This window comes from Asparagus officinalis, chromosome 7, assembly GCF_001876935.1.
Source record: "Asparagus officinalis chromosome 7, Aspof.V1, whole genome shotgun sequence".
In the NCBI taxonomy this organism is placed as follows: Eukaryota; Viridiplantae; Streptophyta; class Magnoliopsida; order Asparagales; family Asparagaceae; genus Asparagus; species Asparagus officinalis.
In genome coordinates this window covers 96,282,990-96,297,157 of record NC_033800.1, presented here as the reverse complement: position 1 = coordinate 96,297,157, position 14,168 = coordinate 96,282,990, and positions in this window count along the sequence as shown.

The following is a 14,168-nucleotide window of genomic DNA, read 5'->3' as shown; positions in this document are numbered from 1 at the left end:
CAAGCTACCCACCGCACTGGCATATGGAACCTTCGATATGTAATCTCTATCCTCAATTGAAACATGTGACATATTAGCTGAAAGCTTGAAGTGGTGAGCCAATGGAGTACTCACAGCCTTTGGATTACCATCAAACCTGAATTTCTTTAACATCTTCTGTAAGTAACTCCCCTGTGTAAGCTTTAATCTCCCCTTCACCCTGTCTCTCTTGATCTCCATGCCTAATATCTTCTTAGCTTCTCTAAGATCCTTCATCTCAAACTCGGATGACAGCTCCTTTTTTAACTTTCGAATAGCCGAATAATTCCTAGAAGCAATAAGCATATCATCAATATATAATAATAAATATATATACTCACCATTCTGTAGTTTATGCATATAAACACATGGGTCATATGGGCTTCTTGTGTACCCATGGTCAATCATGAAGCTGTCGAATCTCTTGTACCATTGTCTCGGCGATTGCTTCAAACCATAAAGAGACTTCTTTAGCTTGCACACTAGATCCCAGTTTGGCGTTCAGGACTCTAACTCCGTGTTTTAGAGTACTGGAGACGCGGAGTTGGGTGTTGACCGAACATCGAAAACGTGAGGGTCGTTTGTGTTTTGCTTGTTGAAGCTTGGAAACACGAGGGTTACTTGCGTTTTGCTTGTTAAAGATTGGAAACACGAGGGACACTTGCGTTTTGCTTGTTGAAGCTTGGAAACACGAGGGTCGCCTGCGTTTCAGGAATTTAAACGCGAAGATGAATTCCGCGTTTAAAGTAGCCTAGTTGACTTGTAACCTCTTCGTTGATTGTGAAGACCACTGAATAGAGTTTTCATCAGCTGTCGGAAGCGTCATTGATTTGTAACTCTTCTCGATCTATGTGAAAAGTCCTCCATTTGCAATTCTTATTTATTGACACGAAAGTTATCTGATTGTAACTTTCATCATCGAGATATAGGAGTCGTCGGATTGTAACTCTCATCATTGAAGCTTGATGGGGATCAGCTATCTATTGTGATTTTTAAACAGCCTACAGAACCCTCTCCAAAGTTTCTGAAAGTTCGCGGTTGACTAGGATGAATTTTTGAAATACTTTGGATCTCAACTCTGATCTTGGAGATGTTGATTCCTTGTCACAAAGGAGTTGTTCTCTGCACTCGCTTCGAAGGCATCTTGGTTGAAGGGATTCGCCACGCAGGACCTGTATGAAGGTATGCATCATAATCCTGCTTCTAGAATGTGGGGGATGAACCTTGCGTTTTGAACTTGAGACGTGGGTCTCACCCTTTCATTTTTAATTTGGAACTCGGGTGTGACCTTGGCGTTGTGGTTTTTGCAACGCGGGTCTGACCTCGGTGTTTTGACTTAAGACGCGGAAGTTGCTTTCATGCATTTGTGACTAAATCTTTGAGAGTTATCTTTAGCTCATCTATTTCAAGTCTCGGCTCATATCCATTAAGTTAATGGACCTACAAACATGCATAGGATTTTTGGCAAACCCTCAGCCATTAACGGATTTGATAAGCCTTTACCGACTACCGTTTGAGTCGGGCTAGCATGTGGATTATCTAAGTCCGTTCCACATGTAACATTGTGCTAAGAGAATGAGCCCTTTTAGACTTGATGCTATGCTTTTGAATACACAGACTTTATCATTTTTACGGGAAAAGACTAATAGGCAACGCGTGTTAGGCGTAGACTTATCTCTAATTAGGGATCAAGATAAAGTCTCACATGCATAAAAGGTATGGATTTTGGTGCTACGATGTTGAATATGTAGACTCGGTCATTTTCGCGAGAACGGACCACCCGGCAGCGTGTGCGAGGTGCAGACTTATCTCTATTTAGGGATCGAGATAAAATCCCCCATGTGTGTAAGGCATGGATTTTGGCGTTATTAATAATGACCTGCCATGATGTTGAATACATGGATTTTTATCCTTTTTACGGTCAAAGACTAAACTGCAACGCGTATTAGGCGTTAACTTATCCCTACTTAGGATTCGGGATAAAATTCCCCATACATACAAGATATGGATTCAGAGATTATTAATTTAATGATAATCACTGACTACGATATTGAATACGTAGACTTGGTCACTATTTCTTCCTGTGTTATATTTTTACTTGAAACACTGAAAGAAAGTTGGAAGTGCCAGAGGTGTAGTATTAACTTGGCATGAATTTTCACTTAGAGTAAAATTCAAAAATTTTCTTGGTTATTACTAGGATAATTCCAAGAAATCTTTAATCTGCTGGGGATTTTATAATAAAAACTTGCTATTATTATTGAAAAAGATTAACAAGTTCATTGGGGGGTTTGACTGTTAGAGGTGTGATGTTAACCTAACAGTATTTTTTAGGCGTATCGCTCTATTAAAGAGAGTCGATAAGTTGATTTGGTCGTCAGAAGTGTGATGTTAACTTGACGGGTTTGTGGACCTATCGCTCTATTGAGAAGAGTCGATAAGTGGATTGTGTCGTCAGAGGTGTGATGTTAACTTGACGGATTTGTAGACCTATCGCTCTATTGAGGAGAGTCGATAAGTGGATTGTTTCGTCAGAGGTGTGATGTTAACTTGACGGATTTGTAGACCTATCGCTCTATTGAGGAGAGTCGATAAGTAGATTGTATCGTCAGAGGTGTGGATTAACGTGACAGGAAGAATATTACGATCGAGGCAATTTTAAGGACTTATCGCTCTATTAGGGAGAGTCGATAAGTGGATTTTGTCAAAGGTGTGGGATTAACGTGACAAGAATTTGTTACGGTCGGAGCAACCTTGAGGACCTATCGCTCTATTGGAGAGAGTCGATAAGTTAATTTTGTCAGAGGTGATCATTAACGTGACAAGAATTTGTTACAGTCGGAGCAACCTTGAGGACCTATCGCTCTATCGCTCTACTGGAGAGAGTCGATAAGTTGATTTTGTCAGAGGTGTGGGATTAACGTGACAAGAATTTGTTACGGTCAGAGCAAACTTGAGGACCTATCACTCTATTGGAGAGAGTCGATAAGTTAATTTTGTTAGAGGTGTGATATTAACATGATAGGAATTTATTACGATCGGAGTAACTTTGAGAACTTATCATCCTGTTGAAGAGGATTGATAAGTTGATTGTCAGAGGTGTGATATTAACATGACGGGAATTTGTTGCGATCGGGGCAACTTTGGGGACTTATCATCCTGTTGAAGAGGATTGATAAGTTGATTGTCAGAGGTGTGATGTTAACTTGACATGAATTTGTTGCGATTGGAGCAACTTTGGAGACTTATCATCCTGTTAAAGAGGATTGATAAGTTGATTGTCAGAGGTGTGATGTTAACTTGACAGGAATTTGTTGTGATTGGAGCAACTTTGGGGACTTATCATCCTGTTGAAGAGGATTGATAAGTTGATTGGTTGTCAGAGGTGTTCTATTGAACATGACAAGAGAATGTGTACTTGTGACTTGCACAAGATTTTGGCAATTAGCGTCTCGCTGGGGAGAATTGCTAAGTGAGTTTATCATCAGAAGCAATGAATTTTTATACTTGTGATTTGAATAAGATTTTGAAGACTTAACGTCTTGCTGGGGAAGATTGCGATTTAAGCAATTTTGAGTACCTATCATCCTATTGAAGAGGATTGATAAGTTAATTGTCAGAGGTGTATTATTAACGTGATAAATTGGGAGCGATGCAAACTGAATTCATACTCCGTGGGGGTGATGGATCATCAGAAGTATAATGTTAACTCGACGATGTGAAAGATTTATTACTCTTAATCCAGTGGATTCTAAGTAACCAACCCCCAGTCTTGATTAAGACTTAGCAGGGGAAGAAAAAGAGGGGTAGACATGACATATCGCCTTGTGGGCCACTATCCGTCAAGTCATTTAGTGACATTGGAGTGTAACGACTATGGTTGGAATAGAGGCACGTCACACGGCAAGTCGTTATCTGAAGAGTTTGGCTATTAGAGGTAACTGTTAGTGTGATAGCTTTGTGGACCCGCCATCCTATTAAAGAGGATTGGCAGATTGATGGACTATCAGAGGTAAATATTAACGTGATAGTTTTGTGAACCTACCATCCTATTGAAGAGAATTGGCAGATTGATGGACTATCAGAGGTAAATGTTAACGTGATTGTTTTGTGAACCCACCATCCTATTGAAGAGGATTGACAGATTGATGGACTATCAGAGGTAAATATTGACGTGATAGTTTTGTGAACCTACCATCCTATTGAAGATGATTGGCAGATTGATGGACTATCAGAGGTAAATATTGACGTGATAGTTTTGTGAACCTACCATCCTATTGAAAAGGATTGACAGGAGAATTTGGGGGAAATGGACTATCGGAGGTAATCATTAACGTGATAGTTTTTTATGGACCCGCCCATCCTACTTGAAGAGGATTGGTGGGGGAATTTGGAGAAAATAGACTATCAGAGGTGTATTGTTAACTTGATAGTTTCGGTGGACCCGCCATCCTACTTAAAGAGGATTGGTAGGGGAGACAGACTATCAGAGGTGTATTATTAACTTGATAGTTTTAGCGGATTTCATGGTTGATAAAGATATTCTGTGACAACTAAGAAAGTTTATTACTCATAATCCAATGAACTACTAATAAACCAACCCCCAATCTTGAACAAGTGCAGCGAGAAAAGGAGTAGACAGGGCACATCGCCTAGTGGGCCACTATCTAACGAGTTTGACTATCAGAGGTAACTGTTAACGTGATAGTTGTTGGACCCACCATTCTACTAAAGAGGATTGTCTTCAGTGGCTGTAGTATCTTCCCCTTCTAACTGAGAAGATTGAGCTTGGCCCAATTGCTCAGGTTGATCCTACCTACTTTGCTCTTCAGCTTTGATCCTAGCAATCTTTTGAGCCTGTTCGCCTTGAGAAATTAGTTTTCTCCGGGAACGACATTCTACAACCTTCATTTGTGCTAGAAGGTCAGTCTGCAAGTTATGTCGATAGGTCTCCACTAAGGTAGACTGTGTCATACTTGGCGAACACCAAAGAGCCATGGTTCGGAACCTCTTGACGAAGGCTTTGACGGACTCCCTCTTCTTCTGCTTAGTGACGAGAAGGGTATGGATGGAGACTTCTGTATCCTCTTCAAAAAATCTTGATAGGAAGAGTCTCTCTAGGTCCGCTCACTTTTGGATACCTCCCGCAGACAATTTCCTGAACCATTCGAAGGCAACTCCCTTGAGGGTGCCAATGAACAATCGAGCTAGTATGGCATCGTTTGATATCACATTCCCAGTATGTGACTTGAAATGATAGATATGTTGGTTCAATGATCCTGTGCCGTTAAAAGTTTGTAGCGTTGGGACTTCGAACTTTGGAGGATAAGGGGCTGCATCTCCCATTCGGTTGGATATGGCCTAACAACTCCCTCATCTTGGAGTGCGCTCCTATTAGCAATGGCATTGAAGCGGGCTTCCAATTCTTCCATTTTGACAGATTGGAGATTTTGCTCGTTCTCAGTCTCTCTTCCTTCATCAGAGGAATATTCCAGGTTGTGGGCTTCTTGGTCAGAAGCCGTGTCATCAACCACTTTTCCCTTCCCTTTACTTGTGTGAGTTCAGGATGAAGACGTTTTTCCTCTCTGGGAGGATTCTTGCCTAGGTGGCGAATCTGTCTTCTGAGATTTGGCCTTGTCTGCGACGATTTGAGTCAACAGGGCCAGGAGTTCATTGAGGGTCTTCTGCTGTGATTTGAGCACGGCCTCCTGCTCATCAACCCTCTTTGAAAGATCTTCAGAATGTTCTGCCATGTGGGCGAAGCTCTCATGCCCAACAAAAGAGCTTGATGATTAGGACTCCGCAATGGCTAAATGTTCATCATCGGAATTGGTTCCTCTGGCTAAACTCCGATAGTTGATAGGAGGAATGGCTCCTGTTCGAGTCCGAGTGTATCGGTAGACTCCTTCAAACTTATTAGCGATTTCTTTGACGGTCAGTGAACGACTTGTCTAAGAGTCATCGGAGATATGATCGGAGGCTTTCCCTCTACCGATCACATTAATAGTGACTCCAGGATACTCGATTTCTGGAGACTTCTTCCTGTGCGAACGTCATCGTTGGTTAGGAAAATTGGTCGAACATCAATGATTTGGCCGCATATGAGCAGCATTGACGTCCCGAGAGGACCGTAGGAACCAGTCGTTCACATTGGAATGAACGAATGACTTGTTGTATCGGTCTTTCTCTTGATATGAACATTCTTAAGTCTATTGTAAAGACTCGAGAAGAATTACTCACTGATCGTGAGGTTTGAATTGGAACCCCCAGTCCATGATTGGACAGGACTAGCTCTTGGTGAACATGAATCTGGTTTAGATGCTTTGAATCCATGAACTTCTTATATCCACCCCTTAATCTAGTCGCGCTACGCAGAGTATTCGGGGGTCTCGCTGCCCGGTCAGCGAGCCGAGGGTCTAGGTTTTGTTGGTGAAACACAGTCCTGAGGTCTGTGTTTTGTTGATAAAACGCAATATTGAAATCTGCGTTTTGATTCTGAAACGCACTCCTGAGAGTTGCTTTTAGTTTGTGGAACACACTCTTGAGAGTTGTGTTTTGGTTCTGGGACGCACTCCTGAGAGTTGTGTTCAGCCAGATCAATGCAATTTTGAGGTCTGCGTTTAGACGATGGAACACACTCCTGAGAGTTGCGTTTTGGTTCTGGGACGCACTCCTGAGAGTTGCGTTCAGCTAGATCAACGGAGTTTTGAGGTTTGCGTTTAGATGTTAGAACACGCCTCTGAAGGATGCGTTTTGATTGCACAACACGTCACTGAGGACTACGTTTGGCATAAGCTGAGCCCACTCCTTCGGAGGAGGGGCTATTCGAGCAAACTTGGCTAAAGGAGAGGGCTTCATTTGGTATAGGAGCAACAATTGGAGCTTTAGTCTCCTTGAAGACTTTGTGGATCTTGCGCATAGCCTTAGGGCTAAGGGATCCGAAGGAGAGTAACTCCTCATACTTGGCTTGATCAAACTCGATAATCAAAGTTTTAATGGTCGTTCCAACAAGGTTAACGTCGGATTGCGCCACCACTTCTTCATCGGTGAAGCTCGTCCCTAGCGGAGTCGCCATCCTTTTGTTTGGTGGAAAATTTGTAGTAAAAAGACAATGAAAGAATTAAATGTTTTATTCTCTCAATCTTGATTATAATTTGGATTTCCAGATTACAAAAGAGAGGAGAATGATCTGGATTCTCCCCTTTGTTTAATTCTAGGTTCTTCTTAGTAGCGATGGAGTGCCTCCTTCGAATGCTTGCATCGAATTTGCTCTCTGTTGACGATCTGACCATCTTGATTCACTGGAACGGTGTCTCCTCCTCACGATTTGACGCTGTGGAGAACTTACAAAGAAAGTTTGAAACTCTGGATGAGTTGATAACTCAGATCGAGTTTAAACTCTTGAAAAAGAGTTGATTTAACCGAAAATCGGTTTGACAAGCCAAGTATGAAAGCTCCACGATGATCTGCTCGAGAGACTTCTTCTTTGCTGCCGAAAGAGAAGATGAATTGGAGATGCCCGTTGCCGCCCTCTAGATCTGAAAAGCCAACCAAAACCGAGAGCCAAATCCCCTCCGCTCCAACCCTCTTGAACTGAATTGATTTTCAGTTATTTATAGAGGATTAAGGGGTGTAACTACCCCTTAAATCGCTCCTAAGTGGGGTGTAACCGCCCCCAAATCGTGAGAAACAGTTTTGGAACCGTTCAGCTCATGTTGAATGAGTCAAACAACGCCCAGTTTGGCGTTCAGGACCCTAACTCTGCGTTTTAGACTGGAGACGCGGAGTTGGGTGTTGACCAAACATCAAAAACGCGATGGCCGCTTGTGTTTTGCTTGTTGAAGCTTAGAAATGCGGGGGTCGCCTGCGTTTCAGGAATTAAAACGCGAAGATGAATTCCGCATTTAAAAGGGCCTAGTTGACTTGTAACCTCTTTGTTGATTGTGAAGACCATTGAATAGAGTTTTCATCAGCTATCGGAAGTATCGTTTATTTGTAACTGTTCTCGATCTATGTGAAAAGTCCTCCATTTGCAGTTCTTATTTATTAACACGAAAGTCATCTGATTGTAACTTTCATCATCGAGATATGGGAGTCATCGCATTGTAACTCTCATCATTGAAGCTTGATGGGGATCAGCTATCTATTGTGATTTTTAGACAGCCTACAGTGGAGTTACACCATCCTCCACCTGTTGCGATATCTCTCGAATCTGGTCTTCCTCCACCTGCTGAGGAACTTGAGGCATCATCATGTACGCATCATCAAATATGATATCCCTGCTAATGACTATATTCTTATCCTATAGATCCCATAATTTGAAGCCTTTAACATCTTCTCTAAATCCCACAAAGACTGCTTTCCTCACTCTTAGATTCAATTTTCTATCATTTACATGATAATAAGCAGGACACCCGAATATCCGTAGCAACTCATAGTCACTAGCCACCGAACCAGACTAACTCTCCATTGGAGTCTTCCCCTGTATCGCAGTACACAACAACCTATTCACGAGATGGCTCGCATAAACTAACGCCTCGGTCCAAAAGGATCTAGACAATCCACTATGTGTCATCATATATCACACCTTCTCCAGTAAGGTACGGTTTAATCTCTCAGCCACCCCGTTCTGTTGTGGTGTCTCTCGAATTGTGAAGTATCGTCTAATGCCATGATCCCAGCAAAACTGTAGAATGGGTCACTCTTATACTCTCCACCATTATCTGAACTAAGAGTCTTTACCTTTCTACCTGTCTGCAACTCCATTTTCTTCTTCCACTCTATAAAAATATCCAAGACCTTATATTTATGCTTTATAGGGTATTCCCAATTCCTCCTAGAATAGTCATCAATGAAAGTGATAAAATAGTTAGCCACACTAAGGGATGTGTGCTTGGAAGGGTCCCAAACATCTGTGTGAATATAATGCAATGTACCTTGGGTGTTGTGGATAGCGGTGCCGAACTTCACTCTAGTCTTCTTCCCAAGTACACAATGCTCACACAACTCCATCTTGCAGGTTTTCGCACCATTCAATAACCCCTGTTTCGCTAATGACTGTAGAGACTTATCACTTGTGTGTCCTAATCTCATGTGTCATAGGGTGGTAGTGTCCTCCTCTGTAGTGATAGAAGCTGCCAGACCCCTTGTAACGGTCTTGCGTATCAAGTAGTATAGGTTATTTTCTTTGACATCTCGCATCACCACCATAGAACCCTTCGTGACCTTCACAGTAGCATTCTCTAAGGTCACTCGATAACCTACTGCCTCCAAAGTACCAAGAGAAATGATGTTCTTCGTCAACTGTGGCACGAACCTCACTTCTTTCAACTCCCTAACCACACCGTCATGCATTTTGATCCGGACTGAACCAATACCACCGATAGGGCATAGTGGTCATTTCTCATAAGCACGACATCCCCTCTTTCTAGATCCTCAAAGCTGGAGAACTAATCCCTCCTAGGGAAAATGTGATATGTAGCCCCCGAATTCAGCATCCACTCCGTAGAGTCGGCATAGCAAACCGACGGTAGTGCAGGGCACGAATAACCTGAAGAATCTGTATCTAAATGTTCATCAATAACTTTTACAATATTCACTTCTGAAGCTTGTACAACTTTTCTCTTATTCTTCCCGGTTTTGTCCTTCAACTTTGGGCATGTTGGCCCTATAGTTTTGATGATGATTTATCAAACAATTTATAGCTAATATGTTTTCTAGTTTTCGTTGTTTGGTTTTTCTCTTTACAGGTAATTCAACACACGACAATCAAGAGTTAAAGATTCAAGTTCATGTGTGTGCATTCACCTAGGTATAAGAGTAGTTTGCTTACATATATTGTATGTTTATATTTAAGCTCAATATGTAAACACAACACAGATTTGACGCTTTCTATCATATAAATGATTTTTCATCAAACTTTGTTACAATAGTTTTTATTTCATGTTTACAGCTCATTCATACTTCATTATATATATATAATGCATGCATGATATATATATACAATTTACAAGTTATATTTCAATTTTCATATTCGCGAAAAACAGGTTTTATGAACACTTTTCAAAAACAGTGAGTTTTCACAAACGAAAATTATTTTTCCAAAAATTCCTTTTCAAACATGTTTATTTTATCAATTAGAAACTTTTCCCAAAGTTTTACTATTTTTGGAATTGATTTGATATTTTTAACGTATTTTTGAAATAAGCCCAAAACTTGTATTTTGCCATGTATCAGTTTGCGGTCGACCGCCATGGTCGACCGCCAGCAGTTAATTTCCTTAGTATGGTTTTTATTAGATCGTGGTCGACTGTGACGATCGATCGTGGCTCATCCATAGCCCCCGCGGTCGACCGCCAACTTTTAAAATTCTTTTTCAGTACTTTTGTACTTCGCGGTCGACCGCGAAATTTCCACGGTCGACCATCGAACTCATCATTGCTTTCTCAACGGCTATATTCTGATTTGATTCTCTGGGGCTATTTTGGTCTTTTCAAGTTGGTTTTGGCTGATATTTTGAGTGGGTATAAATACCTCATTGCTCTTCTCTTTCATCATACCAAGTTTTGTTTTTACAGTGAAGTTTTAACAAAAGTTTAAGAGTATTTAAAAAGCTGTTTAAGCTGATTCTGATTATCTATTTCAAAAGAAGTTTTCTACAACAAGAAGAGGCCTTCAATTCAACTGAGGATCCTATCTTCATCATCCTCTACCGTTCTTCTTGTTTATTGAGAAGTTTTCCTAACTCATCTTTTCATATAGCTTATAATTTCATTTTCATATCTTAGCTATATTTATTGAGTTACATATTTTCATTCACTGTTATCACACACATTGTATTGAGCTTAATTTTCCATACTATATTTTGTGGGTAGTGGTGTGTGATTTAGTGAGTGTGAGCTTCATTGCGTTCTCATTTGTTATCGAGAACAAACCATTGTATTTAACCTTTATTATGAGTATCATTCTCATTTGTTATCGAGAACAAACCATTGTATTTAACCTTTATTATGAGTATCACTTGTAATATACTTGTACACTGAGAGAAGTGTGAGGCGTGAGTTGTATTTAACCTTTATTATGAGTATCACTTGTAATATACTTGTACACTGAGAGAAGTGTGAGGCGTGAGACGGGGTCGAATCCAATAGGAGTGGTGTCGGTTGACAAACCTAGGGAGAGGTTACATCCGAGCACTTGAGGAGGAGGACACGGGCTAGGTTCCTACACTTAGTGTGTAAAGTGTGATTGCATAGTGTTTGTTGTGTGAAAGTTTTTGGTAAACTTATAAACCGAGTGTGTAGAAGTTCTGGCTTCCAAACCGGATTGTGATAGTGGAGATCTTCTCGAGGTGAGGAGCGGAGACATAGGTCGTTGTGACCGAACCTCGTAAACATATCGTGTGCTTGTGTTTTGCTTAGCATATATTTTATTCATGCTTATTCATATCATTCTTGTTCATATCTATCTCATATAATTCTTGCAAGAACAAATTAATCAATATAAATCATTCTTGTTCATATCTATCTCATATAATTCTTGCAAGAACAAATTAATCAATATAATTTTAATTGGCATTTAATCGGGATTAGATTAGCATAAGACATTTTAATTGGCATTTAATCGGGATTAGATTAGCATAAGACCCTAATCACCCCCCTCTAGGGTCTAACAGGGCAGTCGATCTTCTAATGTCCCTCTTCTTTACAAAAATAACATTGATTTCTACTAACACTCTTATAGCTACCTCTATTATTCGATTTTGAGCGGTTGACTTGGCGGAGGTTTAGACTACGGTCTCAATCTTCTAATGCATCTTACGATGCCTTCTCGGAGGGTTCGTCATCATTCTTCCTCAACTCATAATTCACCAACGCCGAGGTCACCTCATTGTAGCTAACAATAGTTCTTCCATTGATCATAGTGAGAACGAACGTACTATAATCATCCTTCGATAACAAGCACAAAAGTAGCATCGCCTTGTCTTCATCCTCAACCATGATGTCCATATTAGTCATATCTGAAAGTAGCTCCGTGAAGTTTTTTACATGCTCCCTAATGGAAACTCTCATCTTCATCTTGAACTAGTAAAAACATCTTCTTCAAGTGAAGCCGATTCTCAATGCTCTTAGTAAGGTACTTTTCATTAAGTGTTTCCCATAATCTCTTCGCCGACGTCTCATTCATCACATCATAAATAAGATCCAGCGTCAAGCATGACCGAATAACTCAACAAGCCCTACTGTTCATCTTTTTCCAAACATTGTCTTCCATGTATTCAGGTTTCTCCTGTAACTCAAGAGTCTCCTCCAAATTCTGTGCATCCAATGCATCCTTCACATGGCACAATTCGAAATTAATCTTGCCATCAAACTTCGGAACATTAATCTTCGTATTATTGATGCTCAGACTCTATATCGCCTTCGTAAGAGACGAACCTGATGTGCTTCCTTCACTCATGTTGTAGATCTAACTCTTCAAATAGAAATCCTTCAGTGAATCCTTCGAACAAGCCCCAATTCAAACCTGAAACTCTGATACCACTTGTTGTGTGCAGTGGGTGCTCGAAAGCCAAATAGTGCACGAACAAGAACAAGATAAATCACAACCACACAAGCAAAAACACAATCACCACAGTAAGACAACGAATTTTATGTTTCAGCAAGTTGCCTATGTCCATGGGGCAAGGAGGGGAGAGTTTTTACTATTAGAGATGAAGAGAATACAAAATAGGGTTACAAAATCACTCAAAACCCTAAAACCAAGCTCTCTAAATCTCTCACAAATCTCCCACAATAAGATGCAACAATTCTCTCTCTCAAAAGCTGCTCAAAAACGTCTTTACTTAAACCCTAGAAGTCAACATATTCCTATTTATATCAAACCCAAGCAGAATGCAAACATGAATCCTAATACAGCCTGAAAACAGCCCGTAAGTCGACTTAATAGAGGGCACAAGTCGACTTACCATAAGTCGACTTAACAGTCACCATAAGTCGACTTGACTGAGCGCAAAACAATAACTAGAGAACAGAACGCAAGTCGACTTATCAGTCTCAATAAGTAGACCTGACAGAGACGAAACTGGCAACTGGAGGGCAAAACATAAGTCGACTCGTGTACGGACATAAGTCGACTTGTCTTAAGTCGACTTATGCCTGTGCATGAGTCGACTTATGACGAAAAACCCAGTTTTTCTGCTTTCTTTCTTGAGTTCTCCACAGAAGTATTATCTTATTATATTATCCTATTAAAGTTCATCTTATTGTTATATTACAATCATTTTATAATTGATTTATAAATTGGTTTATATGGAAATTGCTATTTATTGAGTTGTGGCTAGCTCTAAAAAATGGTATTTAACGCGTAATATTTTCTCGGCCATATAGATGTCTTTTAGCAATTTGCAATTGAACGTTAATAATTTTTAAAATCTCAATAAACCGTAATAATTTTTCTTTCCTCGGATAGATGACCAAATGGTTAATTTTGTTTTTCCCCGTTTTCTATGTCACTTTCTTAGCTTCAAGTGCTTATCTATACTATCTTAACGTTCATGAATGTAGTCATCAGTCGAGCTAATTGCTAAGCTTGAGGCAAGAGAGATTATGTTATATAATTCACATGGATTTTATTACATTAGAAATGGATAATGCTCTCGTGGTTATTACAACTGGTAATATTAATGAAATGTAATCATAATAGTATATTGACGCTGATATAATTCAAGCTCTTGGTAATTTTGTATTCAGCCTCTACTTATCAACATCAGCGTGGTTAAAACTAGGCTAAATTGCACTTAAATGGCCCATAGTTTCACCAATCATGTATTTATGTGACTGCTATTTTCAAACCGACCAAATAAATACCCCATGTATTTAAATCTTACAGATAAATGCCTGAAGTTTTAAAATACTATACTTTGATGCCCTCTTGTTTACTTAATGTTGCAGGTTGTTGCCCTTTTGCTTACCCAATATTGTTTATAAATACATACAGTCTGTAAATAACCTCTCTTTAACGCCCTAATGTTTCTAAAATTTACACTTTAGTACCTTGTGTTATATGATATTCTTGGATATGTAGAGAAATGTTTACACCATCTGGGGTTTTTTTTAAGTTCGGAATAGTGATCTGCAATATTTAAATAT